Source organism: Chiloscyllium punctatum, chromosome 46 (genome assembly GCF_047496795.1).
Source record: "Chiloscyllium punctatum isolate Juve2018m chromosome 46, sChiPun1.3, whole genome shotgun sequence".
In the NCBI taxonomy this organism is placed as follows: domain Eukaryota; kingdom Metazoa; phylum Chordata; class Chondrichthyes; order Orectolobiformes; family Hemiscylliidae; genus Chiloscyllium; species Chiloscyllium punctatum.
Window position 1 is genome coordinate 23,227,556 of NC_092784.1, and position 15,474 is coordinate 23,243,029.

The following is a 15,474-nucleotide window of genomic DNA, read 5'->3' on the forward strand; positions in this document are numbered from 1 at the left end:
CTGAAAGATTTCCAGCCTTCCATGTATCCTCTCCAGCCTTGCTTTCCTCGCACTGCAAAAACTCCAGCTTCACTTTCCTGTCTCTGGAACGTATCCAGCCATGCATTCCTATCTCTGTCACATCTACAGCATTGGTTCACCTCTCTGTTACATCGAAAGCCTTGGTTTCCTGTCTGTGCAAAATCCCAGAAGTGCTTTTGTCCAGTTAATTCAGTCCACTACAAACCTAAAGAGGAATGTAAAGCATTGCTTAGGACACCTGCAATATCCTCCCTTGTCACAGAGAGGAACATAAGTTACAGTCCGTCCTGAATTGGGAATATGTCCACTTCAAGCCGGTCAGAACCTCGAACACTTCCTCAGTCCCTATGTCAAACTGCTTAAGAACCTCTTCATCCCTCTTCCTGCATTCTGCCCCTTTATCTTACGACAAGAGGACTGTTCGCCAGCTGACTAAGTAAAATGATTCACTTAGTTTTCCCATTTACAAACACAATTTACTGTCACACTGCAGGGAGATCCTTCAGGTATTTTAACTAGAAAATGCTGCATTCAGCCTTTGTGGTTATAAAAGTTTTAGCTTCGATGGCTCCAGGGTGTTACAATGAGAAATGATTTGAATTTTCTCTGGATGAAAAACATTCACTTGATTCCACCTCGTGTGGAGATTCCTATCTGTTCACACCTGACATGACGGAAATTTTGCTCCTGTTGTTTATCATATCCAGAACAGAACTGCGGCAGAAATCCCCAGCACTTGATTTATATATTCATTGACCAAAGAAGTTGATACCAATGGCTTACATTGTAATAGGATTCATCAACATGAGAACTTTTCAGGATTAACGCAGTTCTGTCTTCTGTGCAGGGGGTCATTACGCAAGCACAGTGTCAAGCTTCCTCAGGGGCAAGATCAAAAGATGCTGGAAAGAGAAATCGGAGTTAACATTTTCTGTCCAGTGACCCCTTCATTAGCACTGATGGTTTCCAGGAAAATTTTGGACTACATGCTGAAGATATGTGGAGGCGCAGTAATTAGGAGGTAACGAGTTATGGGGATAGAGCCGATATAGAGAGACTAACGGTTGAACATAGGAGTTGATAATTATCTGTTTGGAGCATTAATAACTGTTCACTGAGACTGTTATTGACAAACCACAGGTAGTGTGTAATGGATGCTATGCTATAACTAGGCCTGGTGGGTGTGTAGGGGGCAAGGACGTTGGAGATTTCAGGACTCTAAAATGATTGAAATTGATATGGAGGGTTGCGGGGTCGTCAAGCAGAAAATGGTCTGTTTCATTTTCAGCACGCACTGAGCTGTGGTGGAACACTGCAGTAAGCCTGAGTTAGGGACTTTTGCTAGGAAACATGGTACTGTGCTAAAGGAGGAGTCAACTGGAAGCTCAGGGACATATTTGTACATAGAACTTGGCATTCTGCAGAACGGTCATCCAGTCAACGCTTCGTTTCCCAAGGTAGTGGCGACCACAATACATGCAGTGAATCGAGGAGACTGGATTGTGCAAAGTGTAAGGAAAGTGTTGCTTCACCTGGAAGGTGTATTTTAGCACTTATGTACTAAGCAGTGAGGTCAGAAATGGACAAGTGAGCAGAAGCAAGAAGCAAGAAGTAAGGATAACATAGAAGACATTATTAGAGATGTTGTTAATCATTGGGTAAGAAAGCAACTGTAAAGGCACTATGCTTGAATGCTCGTACTTTCAGAACAAGGCTGGAGATATAACAGCATAAATCAGCACAAACGAATACGAGTTATTGGACATTGCAGAGACATGGAGACAGCATTGTCCATTCTGGGAAGCGTAAATTTTCACGGGCTTGAGACAATTTGGAAGAACGGTAAGGATGGTCATGAAGGTGGTGCAACTCAAACATTCATAGACAATCGCAGACCGATGATGACAGATGATATCGGTTCAATGGAGAATGAATTTGAATCCATTTGGGAGGAAATTAGAAGTTCTAAGAAGAAAATGTCACTGAATGTCATAGTTTCCCCGCCTCCTTATTTTAAGATCACATTGGGGAGGGCAGTAAACAAAGAGCTAAATAACACCTGAAAAAATGGTATGGCAATTATCATGCGGGATTCTAATCAACATGTCGATCTGTCGAAGCAGCTCAGTCAGGGTAGCCTTGACCAGGAGAGTGTTGAGTGTATCTGCGATAAATTCCTTAAATACTGTGTAATGGTACAGGCCAACAAGGGGAGAGGCCAAATTAGATTTGATCCTGGCTAACGAACACGGTAAGGTGTTAGTTTTGGCGGTAGGTGAGCACTTTGGTGATAGTTACCAAAAATCAGTTCTGTTTACTTTAGCTTTTCAAATGGATAGGTATACACCGGAGGGCAAACGCGACTGCTGTGGGAAAGAAAATTGCAATGCGATCAGGTAAGATGACGGATGCACAGGTTGGGAAAGGAAATGGCAGGGAATGGCCAGAATAGAAATGTGGAGCTTATTCAAAGAGCAGGTTCAGTTGTCTTTGATAAGTATGTACCTGTCAGAGAGGGAGGACATTGTCAAGCGCATGAGTCATGATTACGAAGGAAATTGTTAAGATGAAGAAGGCTTGTGTTAGCATGAGATGTGAAGGCTCAGTTAGGGCGATTGAGAGTTACAAGTTAAACAGGAAAAACTTAAAGAGAGACTGAAGACGAGCCAGGAGTGGAACTGAGAATTTGTTGACAGATAGGCTATCGAAAATCCTAAAGCTTTCCATTTGGATGTAAGGGCTAAAAGAATGAATGGAATAAGATATGGCCAATGAAGGACAGTCGTGGTATGTAGTGTGTGGAGTCAGATGCGGTAGGGGAAGGACTAAAGCAATATCTTTCGTCAGTATTCGCACTGGAAAAACAAAATGTTGCCGAGGAGAATAATGAGAAACAGGCTACTAGATGAGATAGGATTGAAGTTCCCAATGACGAGGTGTTACAAACTCTGAAAATGTGAAAATATATAAATTCCCCTGGGCCGGATGTGATTTTTCCCAGAATTGTGTGGGAAGCCAAGAATCAGATTCCTGAGACTTCGGCTTTGATCTTTATGTTGTCATTGTCCAAAGGTATAGTACCAGAACACTACAGGAAAGCAAAAGTTGATCCCTCATTCAAGAAGGGGAGTAGAGAAAGCCCTGGTAATTATAGAAATTGACCCTTCGATCGGTTGTGTGTGAAGTGATGGAAAAGATCGAAGTGATAAGATTTGTAATCATCTCGATTGGAATAAGTTTATGAGGGAATGTCAAGACTGTTTTCTGAATGGTAGGTCGTGACTCACAAACATTATTGATTTCTTTGAGTAGGTCATTAAACTGGATATCGGTTTGCTCACTAAATTGGAAAGTTCATTTCCAGATGTTTCGTCACCCTACTAGGGAACAATTTCAGTGGGTCTCCAGGCAAAGCACTGTTCATGTATCCTGCTTTCAATTTATATGTTTGGGATTCTTTGGATTGGTGATGTCATTTCCGGTGGTGATGCCATTTCCTGCTCTTTTTTCTCGGGGTAGTCCATGGCGACGAACTCGAAGTGTTTTCTGAGAGCGTTCTGGTTGGGATGCCATGCTTCGAGTAATTCTCCTGCATGTATCTGTTTGGCTTGTCGCCTTACACGACACACCCATCCGAGCACAAGTGAAACAGAGACACACGCGAGAATTCCTTGAAGTATGGCATTGCAACCGGTACTCGATCAAAAAGCATGTCGAATTAGACTCCATCTACCACCCCCTGACAAAAAGAACAGGAAATGATATCACTGCAAGAAGTGGCATCACCAACCCAAAAAACCCCAAACAAATAAATAAAAGCAGAAATCATGAACAGTGCGTCACCCGAAGGCGGATTGAAGATGTTTCCCAGTAGGTAACGAAACATCTTGAAATGAGACTTCCAGCTCAGCGAGCAATGCTCCATCTCGAAGCTAAACCTGATCTACAAATCTTGTCAAAACTCGCCAAGTGACGAAACAGATGGATGAGGAAAAATCCGTTCATGTTATGCAAGTATGGATTTTAGTGAGCCGTTTGATACATTTTGCCATGTTAGGTGACAGCACAAAATACTGTGATATGGGCTTGAGGGCGATTTCGTGTTTTGGATCACAAATTAGCGAGCTAAAAGAAGGCAACGGGTGTTACTTGATGGGAAAACTTCAGCCTCGAATTCAGTTGCTAGCGATGTCTTTGAACTATCTGTTTTGGGTGCACTGCTTTTTGTCACTTTTTACAAAGGACCTGGATGGGGGCGTTGAAGGATGGGTTCGTAAATTTGCGGATGATACTAAGTTCGGTACAGTTGAGGATAGTGCTGAAGGATATTGTGTATTACATAGGGACACAGTTATGCTGCAGAACTGGGCTGAGAGTTGGCACATGCAATTTATTGCAGAAAAGTGCGACAAAGATCATGGTATTTAAAATTAGCACAGACTATAAAAATTGACAGCAGAAGTTTCTTTTAAAATATAAAATGAAAAAGAGTGGCAAAAGTAAACGTTGATCCACTCATGGATAAGAAAGGGTATTTACTTCTTCGATAAGAGGAAACAGCCGAGATATTGAACAGGCATTTGCGTCTGTCTTCACAGTGGAGGACATTAATAACATGCCAGGAATTGACAAAGTGGTGACGACCTGGGAACAGTCATTATAACAACAGAGCTAGTGTTGGATTTTTGGAGCTAATTTAGCAAAGGATATACATGTCTTCAGGCCCTGATTGAATGCACCGCAGGGTACTAAACGCGATGGTGTGTGAAAAAGAAGTGCGCTTGTCATAATTTTCCAAAATTCCTTGGTCTCTTGGGCATTCCCAACAGACTGGATAACACAAATATGATGTCACTGTTTAAAACAGGAGGCAAACAAGATAAGAGGAATTAGGTTCGATTATTTACAGTGTAGAAACAGGCCCTTCAGCCCAACAAGTCCACATTGACCGCCGAAGCGCAACCCAACCAGACACATTCCCCAAAATTTTAGACGAGTTTGTTTAACCTCTGTCGTGCGGAAATTTCTTGAGTTTATTATCAAGGAATAAATATCAGGGTATCTCGACAGAAATTGGACAGACGCAGCATGGGTTGATGAAGGGCAGGTCATGCCTGCAAAACCTTTTAGAATTCTGTGATGGCATTACAAGCATGGTGTATAATGGGACCCAGTGAATTGGTGTACCTAGATTTTCAAAATGCCCTCGACAAGAAGCTGCACAGGGACTAGCAGCAAACGAATGCATGCTGTTAAGTGTAAAGCATGAGCATGGATTGAGGATTGTTTGCCCAACTGCAAACGAAGTGTGAGTAAAAATGAGTGCTATTCTATTGAACATCACCAGTGGGCCTCCGGGATTGGTACTGGGACCGCAATTACGTACAACTTATATGGATGATTTGGAGTTGGGAGTCATGCACGTCGTGTCAAGGTTTGCAGTTGATATAAAAGTGAGTAGCAGAGCAAAGTGTGCAGAGGACTGTGAAAATTTGCAGAGGAACATTGAAATCTTGGGTTAATGGGCAATATTCTGGGGGATGAAATGCAATATTAATAAATATGAAATCACACATTTTTGTATTAATGAAAGTAAAAAAAATCTTGTTTCGTGAATTTCAAAAAATTGCGGCATGGTACCATGCAATACGAACTGGGTATACTTACACAAGAATCACAAGGTTGGTCTGCAGGAGCGACAAGTTTCAAGCAACGAAGTATAATTTCGTCTTTAATTCTTGAATAGATTGAGTTTAAAAGCAGAGACGTTATTTTGCAGCTGTACAATGTGCTACTGAAGCTCACCCTGAGGTACTGTGTGCAGTTTTATTATCCTTACTTGACAAAGGATATATTGAAACGGAGGCGGAGCAGAGGAGTTTCACGACGTTGATTCTGGTTTTGAAGGTGTATGCTGATGACAAGAGCCTATGTGCAAGAAGATGATATGGAAAATTCAGAAGAATTCAGAAAAATGCAGAATCTTATGGAAACATACAAAATTTTGAAGGGCGTGAGTGAGATAGAAGGAGAGAGCATGCTTCAATTGGTGGATGAATCCAGGACAACATGGCACAGCCTCAAGATTAGAAGGACTAAATTGAGAAAGAGTTTCTTCAACCAGAGGGTTGTTACTCGGTAGAAATGTTTGCCCAACGAAGTAGCTGATGCTGAATCACTCAATGTTTTTCAAGCTAGGGCTGATTTTTGTTTGAACAATATAGGAAATAAAGATTAACTTTCGAGGGTGGTTAAGTGGATGTATGTCCATGCAAAGATCAAGCATGATCTCATTGAATGGCGAAGCAGTCTCGAACGCCCATACAGCATAGTCTTGCTACAAGTTCTCATGTCAATTGAATACATGAGTCACATCTTCCGTGATTTTAGAGAAAGCTTCGATGGGGCTGTGTGTGAGGTGTTGAGAGTGAAGACACAGTGCACCACGGTGGCCCGGAGGGAATGCTTTCTGGGGAATGCAGACAAGGGCGGCGAAGGGAACATATGTTTGGTAATAGTACTTCGCTGAAGGTGGTAGAATTAGAAACATATTTCACTGATCACTTCGATTACCATAGCGCTTAAGGTCCCAGACCAAATTCTGAAAAGAATGGGATCAGAATGGATCGTTGCTTGATGATGGACATTTGCAAGATGGGTCCTAAGTCCTTCTTTGGTGCTGTAAAAGTCACAATGTCTTTGAGAAACTAACTTCAGCAGCCACATAGCATTGTGGCCATAAGAGAGGGCAATAGTCAGGGATTTTCTTGACTCACTGAAGCCTGTCTATCACATAGCCTGCGATTACACGCCACTTATGATTTGCCACCGGCAGTCTCCATTAATAGCTATTCACTCTCTTAGCAAAAGCGTTATTGACCTCATTGTCCAAATGGTCTTCTCTTTCTTTTGTTCTTGCCCGACCAACTGTTCACTCCTTTACAAAACAGAATGAAACATGATGGAATAGTTCCTGCTAGGCTGGATGATTGCAGTGTTAAAGAAACAATGCACAGGAGAAGCACAACAGATTAGTCAGCATCTGAGTAGCAAGAGATGTTGAAATCATAACCTTCTTGAGGATTCTTGACTGCAGTTGCAACAATACTGAAAAGCTTAACACTGTCCAGAACAGAGCAATTGAATTGAGCAGCAACACACAACTAACAAAACATCGACAAACATCCATTCCCTCCAAAACCAAACACTCATACATGCAGGCTGCACCATACACACCATACCACTGCAGATCTTCACCAAGGCTCCTTAAACAGTACATTACAAACTTACAACTACTTCCATCTAAAAGGAAAATGGTGGTAGATAGACAGGAAAGACCTACAACCCACGTACCAATCTGATCCGGAAATATGTTGCCGTGCCTCCAGAATCAATGGGTCCAAATTGTGGATTTCACTCCCCTATAATTTGGGTCTACCGACAGCACATGGAAACGATGGTTCAAGAAGGCAGCTCATCATCACCATGTCCAGTCAAATCAGGACTGAACAATAAATGCTGACCTCTTCTGGAATACCCACATCCGGCGAAGAATGAAAATCATCTGCTTTGGTGTTTTGAGAAGGTCCATCTTACTGAGATATTTCATTTTTATTTGAGGGATATCAAAGATGAGGATTTGCGGTTGGAAAATTGAAACGAAGCATTACATCTGAATTTGATGGAGTTGCTTTGTTCAATGTAGCCTGAACCTCACCGACTTTTGAAAATGAAAGGAGAAATCCACATTAACAGTGGAGTGAAACTATTCACTATCTGAACTATCGAGGCATAATTGGAGGGACGCTGGAGAGAAACTGCTGTAATGTGGTGACGATTCAATTTCTTGTCTGCCCTGTAAATTAAGCAGTGCAAACACACCGGGAAAAAGCCATTCAAATGTTCTGAGTGTGGAAAGGCATTGGTTCATTTTTCTCACTTGCCGACTCAACAGTGGGTTCACACGGAGAAGAAACCAATTAATTGTACAGAGTATGGAAAATGCTTTAAAACTTCTCACGAACTGCTGTACCATCAATGTGTTCACACAGATGAGAAACCATACAAGTGTTCTCACAGAGGGAGTGGGTTCAGGCCGTCATTTTATTTCATTTTACATCTGTCTCTCCAGTGTCATGTCGATCGCGTGACATTTCGCGGAGCTGTGAAGATCATCACTTACCAAACAGAGCAGAAAAAGTTTCTCTCACTTTTTTGAAGTCGTTTGCGTGCCAATAGGATTGATCCCTGAGGATTGATTCCCGTCCTTGGAGCAGCTGAGTGGCTTGTCCCCATGTGAAGAGGTTGATGTTGAATTAAGATTTTGAATGTACAACCTTTGCAGATCTTAAAGTTTGTTTTTCAACAGTGTGAAAAATAACTTGCAAGCCTGCCTACACACAGCATGTCCAACAATAACACAGAAAATCAAGCCTGAACAAGCCATACAACGAACACCCAGAATGCCTCAGCATTGACCAAACAGGCTGACAAGGGAAACCATTCATGACCACAGTCATTCACAAACGAGGGAATACACTTCCCAAGACAAACTACCAATAAGCTTCCTGGACCCGATAAACACCGCTGTTCCAAGGTCCGAAGGGTAATCTAGTACCCCAGTGACATCAAAGACACACGAAGCTCAGCTCATCCGGAGATCGACCAAAATACCATGCTTATCTTTGGAGAGCAACAAGGAAAGGGGCATTTTCACATACCCACGAAGAGAACTGGAACCCCCGATTCCATTCTAAAATTGATTGATTCTGATGAATGCTTGATTGGATCTTGATTGTTTCATTCACGGCTCGGGCTTGTGCCGTGATCTGGATCCAGCCTGGGGAAAGCCGGATGGGCAATGGACGATTGGCAAAATAGAATGAGAGACTGCTGATTAAATTTTTCGAATCAATTCAAACAGATTCCTCAGCTGGAAGGAAATTGACAGGCACTCCACCAGTTCACTTTTTTATGTCTTGTGGTTTCTGAGTATTTGCCTGTTTGTTTTGCGGTTGCTGACTGCATGTCTTGTCAGTTTCAGGTGTCTCATCTAAGTGCGTTTATCCAACAGACAAGTGTTCGTTTACAGTGCGGTCAGCGATTATACGCTCAATAATCCTTTATTGCTTGATCTGTCAATCACTCACTGCTTGTGTGTTCTGTGACTGCTCCCTCTGTCTCTCTTCGACAGCCGAAGTGCAGTGGTTAACAGTCAATGCAGGACGTCCACTACGCCATGGGGGCAGGGGGATCCACTCACTGCTGGGATGTGCTAGCTGGGCAACGCCAACCCACGTGGTGAGAACGGCCCAGGACCGAAGTTGAACAAAACATTATCATGGAGACATGTCAGATGAGATTCCCTCCGGGTAGAAACAGGCCCGTTGGCCCAACCAGTCCACACCGACCCTCGGAAGAGTAACCCACGCAGACCCATTTCTCTCCCACTAATGAACCTGACACTATGAGCAATTTAGCAATGCCATTTCACCTGGCTTGCATATCTTTGTTATTGTGGGAGGAAACCGGAGCAGACGGAGGAGTCCCGCGCAGACATGGGGAGAATGTGCAAACTACACACAGACAGTCGCCCAAGGCTGAAATCGAACCTGGGACCCTGGCTCTGTGAGGCAGCAGTGCTGACCACGCCGCCCTGCAAATATGTGAACTTCAAAATAAAAATTGGAGATTAATTTGTTATACCTGGTTCACTGGCAGACACGTTGCTAAAAGAGATAGGGGATGTCGGTTGTTTTACCCACTTTGCAGGAGACTTTCACACATAGACACAACGAAATTGGCCATATAGGAGGTTCTTTACATTCTACTGGACCACGGCCATTAAGGGAGAGCATATTGACTCCTCCTGGGACATGGTATACCTGCTGCAGTGTCTTGCAAAGATTCGACAGGTTGCCCAGCAGTATCAGGCCGTGAAGACGAAAGACTGCTGCAATAACAACCGACAGTGAGACCTCCATAACTCCAGACACGGCCGCACCGCCCTATACCGCCCAGAACTCAACATTTCCCATACAGTCTGCAGAGCGACACCCGTTGGGCCTGCATGAAGTGGCTGCATTCTTTTTCTACCAGACTTTATACAGCAATCTCGCGATGGGCACATTATCCACCGGGCAGTATGAATCACCATGCAGCCCAACACAAATGATAACTGCAGACTCACATATAGCGCGAGTGCTTCCCTAAAATATCAGGGCACCAATTGCCAGGATCCCCGCATCATGATTGTGACCACTCCCTTCTATAAGACCTGGATCCGCACACAGGTCCGGGCCATGCTCCAAGAAGAACCAGACCCGTTGAAGTGACTGCTCCCGTTCTACAATTCGGCCTTCAAAATTTCCTGTATATACAACTGTCTGCCCCAAGATGTGCGACCGTATCGCAGCTAGTGCATATGCTCCCATTGTGTGACCATTAGCCCTCTTATTGACATCCCCCATCCACCCCAAGGACACCGCTGCAGACTGGGAAAAAATGGCTGGACAGCACCATGAAAGATTCAATAAAGTCCAGTGCAACACTGCACGCCGATTTTGAGCTGTTATCTGGTGTCTGCAGAGCCTCCAAGCACTTGCTCGATGTCATTGTCCGCTTTAGGGAGGTCTGGGACTCCACGTCAGGCATTCCATTAGCAGAGGATGAAAAGTTGGCCGTGTAGACCTTACATATGCTCACGTTTTCATGTTACACAATCAAACGACGAGCTGGACGGACACTTTAAGTGCACTTCGCAAGTTGGACGGGAATGCGATGTTCACGACGCCAAAACGGACAGGGTCATTCGACTTTCTTTCACAACCCAACAACCACAGGGACACTACCAAGCCAGTACAGCAAACTAGGGCAATTTAAAGAAGGCAGTGCTGGAACATTGGGGAATTGGAACACTTGGTGAGACAGTGCTGGTCCAAGCAATGTTGCCCAGGACCATCTACCCTCCCCGCAGGCCCGACAGCAATCCACCACATCACAGAGGTAGCTTCAACAGACTGCCTACACTGTGGCTGATCCCTTGCCCAATGCTTCAGAAACTCACTCGGGCTATCGTGAGAGGGAGGATTCACAGGCGATCTCAATATGTCTCTCAAGCGTCCCGTCTGAAATTCGATAATGGATGTGGAGGTGTTGGGGAGCGGCTCATTTCTTCTGTGGTGGATTCTGGGTCTGTCCAATCGTCTGAGGCTCCCGACTCGGAAAATTATCTGAATTATAAGACCCTCTGCACTGTCGGGTTTTCGGCAGTACCCATAACAGAAATACTCTCCTAACCCATTAACTTCAGTATTGGACCTGCCACTGTGACTGATGCTGCCACTATTTCAGACTCTTACCCATTCGCCCTCCTGTCCCGGCAGAACTTGTGTAAATTGAATGCCAGTATCCACTGTTCCTCTGAGTTTCTCACATTAGAGAACCAGTACGTCCATAATTCTATGCTGCGTGCAGTAATTTCACACAGCCCTGAACCATGTGACCAGGGCCGCTTTGCTACACTTGGTCATGCACCACACCAACTACCTGTGCTCTTCTCGACCGCTCCTTGTCCTGTTGCCAACGGCCCCTTTCCGTAGACAGTTCACTGAATCCCTACTCCCAGTGGGATGCAACATTGACTGTATTGACTTGTCATGCATCCCACCAGAATAAATTGAAAAGGCCGACACACCACGGTGACATGTAATAACAAAGTAGATTGTTGTGAAATCTAAGGTCTTTAATGTGATCTTCCTAACAAATGCGGGTGGTATGATGTTGTACCTCTGCACTGACAGCTGAAGTGCTGTCCAGCTGCTATCTGTTTTCTCCATTGGTTTTCATCATTCTGGCTCTCTAATCGCCTGAAGACGAGAGGGTTCCGACAACCAAAGGGCTTTCTGCGCTGATTCTGGTGTAATTTTCAGAGGGGATGAGGAGCTGCTCATGGTCACGGGAACTTACTGCAGTCAGCAGCTGATCTACCCTGTCAGGGCACACTGGATCCGACTTACCCTGATCTTTTGGAAGGAGAGTCTGCTGCCATGGATTTTCCAATGGCTGGAAGTGAAATGTTTTGCTTTCAATTTCACTTTCATCTCTGGCCCAATGCAAGTTCTTCAGTTTAACATTGTAACCCTTCCAGAAAATGTTGGTTCGCTGATCCCTTTTTGCCAACTCAACCAGGTTCCCCATACGTACTCAACACCTCAGCAATCTCTCACTGAACTTGCCTACATTGACTGAATGATCTTCTCAAGCCTTGATGGAACAGGGACTGTTCCTGTGTCCAAGACGCCTGCAGGAACATGAATGAATCAGGGAGCAATCTGAATCTAATTGATGGTAAATGTTGTTTTGAGCCAATGTCTCTCCAGAACTTTGTTTGAACGTATAGGTAATAAACTTTTAATATAATTGCAGAATTGTCTGAACCGGAACATCCTCTACCCACATTGATTGAACGACGCCCCCCTGCTGACCAACCGTTAATTGACCAGATCTGACAATATTGCATTCAAGACTTTTCCTACCCTACCAACGTGGGCACACCTCCTGATCCCAATCCTGGTGGCAGTATTTCATAGCTTCCAGTAATATATTGGCCCTTATGATCAATTCCAGCACAAACTCCATTCCCGACATATTACTTTGTGCTTCCAAGCAACGTTTGGCAAGAAGGTTGGGATGCACAGGTTCTGTTTTGCAGCCTTATCATTTTGATATCTCATCATTCCTGCAATTCCATTTTGTTTTCGTTCCCTCCGGTTCCCCTCTTTTTTCTTTGTCACTAAATCCTTTTAATTGCTGCATTTTTTCATTTCTGTCGAAAGCAGGTGGAACTCAGACAGAGTAAGAGTCTACAGCAGATTGGGAGTATTTTTTAATTTGCAACATAATAAGTAAAGTATGATTAGGATTCATTAACATTTACGCTTTGCCCAATTATTTTGGAATATAAACTCCAGTTTCCCCCTTATTGACAGTTAGTATTTTCTGCGATTTAATTTTTTTATTTCAGATTATAGTACAGTCAGTTGAGTTCAAATGGGAAAAGGTAGCTGTAGTCATTGCTAACGAACCCGATTTTGGATACTTGAGAACTTCAGTTTCTCTCCCCAGTGCTCTCCCGATTTGAGCAGCTTTCTCTGAATCCCTTTCCTTCCCGTTTAAGCGGCCGTGCTCCAGGGGTAAATACTATTGGCTGTTGTTGAATCTCCAGCTCGAGCTGAGAGAGGCTTATCCTCCATTGTGAGGGCAGACACGCAGCCGCAGGGTGATGAGTCTCAGGGGCCAGACCCCACAGCGCAGCGTCTATAGAATCTCCAGGTCTCAGTGTTCCCCAATGGGAATGGCACGACCAGGAAGGCGTCACTGTGGGCCGCACTATGGGCTGCACAAGGGACGGTGAGAATTACACACAGAGCTTGGACAGCAAGTTTAAGGCCACCGATGTGACACCTGTGCCCAGTGACTTTGCTTGGGAATTGAACCTGCGTGTGTTTAGGATACGAATTCTTCCACTGAGTTAAACACCACCATTCCAAAGGGTCGAATATCTAATACTTGATATACTGCTGAACATCTAATGGAGACTATCATTTTCAGCAGATTCTAGTGGGTTGTTAAAGCAGAGAATTACACTGAAATGTATAAATATTTCTCTGCATTAACTCAGTCAGAAAGGACCCATTCTAGTGGTCAGGTATTTGTTGGAGAATCACAGGCTGGAGTTGCATGCCAGGCCCCTGCAACAACTTGGACATAGACTCTGTTTTAATCAATTGGGGACGTGAAGACTCCGATGGGGAGACCCTCCGAAAGAATCCACTAAATGTGGAACATTTGGATGGTTTCACTTGGAAAGTTATTAATTGTCCAGGGAATGCGAGACAAAAAATGCTCCGACCCAACAACATTTGAATAGTCACTTTGGCCAGGTGCAGCCCTCAACACAAGCCCAACATCTCGCTCTGCTAACCCTTCCTTTTTAATCCTTCACACTCGCCCAAAACCCCAAGCCACCAGCCCCACATGCCTAACACTGCTCAACTCCAGCCTCCTGTAACCACTTGTATGATACACTAACGCCTGAACAAACTGCCACCTGTCCCCACAATTACCTGGATGCGGATTCTTTCACAGCAAACACTTTGGGTTTGGCTGTGGATCTGAGTGTTTAAATCACAACATTGACTCCACTGTCAGTTAATTTTCTGATACCATAAATATCCCTGAATGATAATGTTTAATAACTTATCACTATTTTCAACAGGGGCATTCAGTTTCTGTTCGATTCCTCCGACAAGCGTGAACCAAATGTTGTAATTGTACCATTCTACACCACGAACTTTGGAGAGAAAGTGGGAATATATCAGTGAGATCGAGAATCAGACATGATCACATTGAATGGGAGAGCAGGCTTTCAGGGCTGAATAACTTCTTCCTGCTCCTGGTTTCTGTCATCTAAATGCCCTACTGAAAATCTCATCCTAAAAAGGTATCAGTGATTACATTGGGGAAGCACATTCTTAGTTGTTTTCATTCAGCGATTCCTGCATCTTGAAAATTTGATTTTTATTTGTACTGACAATGTACCTTCGGTCTGAGGATCAAAGTGGTCCATATGATTCCTGATAGCGTCTCTGTGGAAAAAAAAATAATAGGAAGTCCGATCACATGCTGTTAATGGCCAATCACATGCAATAAAGACAGACAAATCACGGAAATTCCGAATTGTACATGGACCCTGGATGTTAATTTGCTTTGTGATTTATGGACAATATAAACGTAGACGAATTACACTGGATATCCGCAAGTAACTTGAGGAAGGATATTTATAAACACTGTCAAAAACACCTTAAGGTTATCCTAAAATGCTTTAAAGGTAATTGAACGGTTTTGAAATTTATTCAGCATTGTCGAGGGAATGGGAAGTAATTTCAGAAACCGAGAGAGAGTTACAGACACAGGTAGAGAGCCACAGCCACAGGTACTGGATAAGATTGTCCTGGAGATGTTTCGGAGCTCGCTCTTTGACCCACACACGGTATGGCAGCAGCAGATGGAATGCAGTCATTTTATGGTAATATGGACAATGTTTTGTTTCCTATCTAGCACAGTATTGTCCCTATCCTGGGAGAGTTTGATGTGGAAAATGTAATGGGAGCTTTACTCTTCATCTGACTCGGTGCTGTTGCTGCCCTGGGAGTTGTTGATGAGAACAGTGTAATTGGGCTTTAATCTGTACTTAACTCTATGCAACGCTTTTCTGTGAGAGTTTGTTGGGGACAGTGTCGGCTGATTTAAACAAAGACTAACCTCATGCTGAACGTGGCGTGAGTTGTCAAACGGTTCAAGTCTGACGTTAGACTACTCGACACTGAACCTAGTTATAGTCTCCAGAAGCAACAACGATATTTTTTCCCTATCTAATCCTGCAGTTCCTGT